Source organism: Chrysochloris asiatica, unplaced genomic scaffold, assembly GCF_000296735.1.
Source record: "Chrysochloris asiatica unplaced genomic scaffold, ChrAsi1.0 scaffold00353, whole genome shotgun sequence".
Lineage (NCBI taxonomy): Eukaryota > Metazoa > Chordata > Mammalia > Afrosoricida > Chrysochloridae > Chrysochloris > Chrysochloris asiatica.
This window is the reverse complement of record NW_006408871.1, coordinates 2,084,248-2,085,304: the sequence shown is the minus strand read 5'-3', so window position 1 is coordinate 2,085,304 and position 1,057 is coordinate 2,084,248.

Genomic DNA, 1,057 nt, shown 5'->3' with positions numbered 1-1,057 from the left:
GCCAAAACAAGGCCAGGGGCAGACTATGGAACAGACCATCAACTGCTCATATCCAAATTCAGGCTGAAGCTGAAGGTAATTAAAACAAGTCCATGAGGTCCAAAATACGACGGTCAATCTATCCCACCTGAATTTAGAGATCATCTGAAGAACAGGTTTGATTCGTTAGACACTAAAGACTGAAGACCAGAAGAGTTGTGGGATGACCTCAAGAACATCATACAGGAAGAAAGTAAAAGGTCATTAAGCCAAGAAAGAAAGAAAACACCAAAATATATGGCAGAAGAGACTCTGAAACTTGCTTTCCAACATAGATATGTTAAAGAAAGTGGAAGAAGTGAGGAGGTACAAGAACTGAATAGAAAATTTTAAAGGTCAGCTCAAGAAGACAAAGTCAAATATTACAATGAAATGTGAAAAGACCTGGAGTTAGAAAACCAAAAGGGAAGAACATGCCCAGCATTTCTCAAGCTGAGGGAACTGAAGTACAAATGTAAGCCTCAACTTGCAGTATTGAACAATTCTCTGAGCAATTTATTGAGTGATGCAGAAATCATCAAAAGATGATAGAGAAGGAATACGCAGAGTCACTGCACCAAAAATAAATAGTTGATATTCACCCATTTCCAGAGGTAGCATATGATCAAGAATCAAGAATCCTGAGGTTATTATTATTATAGTAATTCAAGGTACATTGAAGGCATTGACAAAGAACAAGTCACTGGGAATTGATGGAATACAAATTGAAATCTTTCAGCAAAGTGAGGCAGCACTGGAGGCACTCATCTATGCCAAGAAATTTGGAAAATAACTACATGGCCAGCTATTGGAAGAGATCTGTATTTGTGTTGATTTCAAAGATAGGTGACCCAATGAAATGCAGAAATCACTGGACAATATCATTGATATCCCATGCGAGTAAAGTTTTACTAAAGGTAATACAAAAATGTCTGTAAACATACATTGCTAAAGAACTTTCAGAAGTTCAAGCTGGTTTCAGAAGAGGATGTGGAACGAGGGATATCATTGGTGATGTCAGATGGATCTTGGCTGAAAG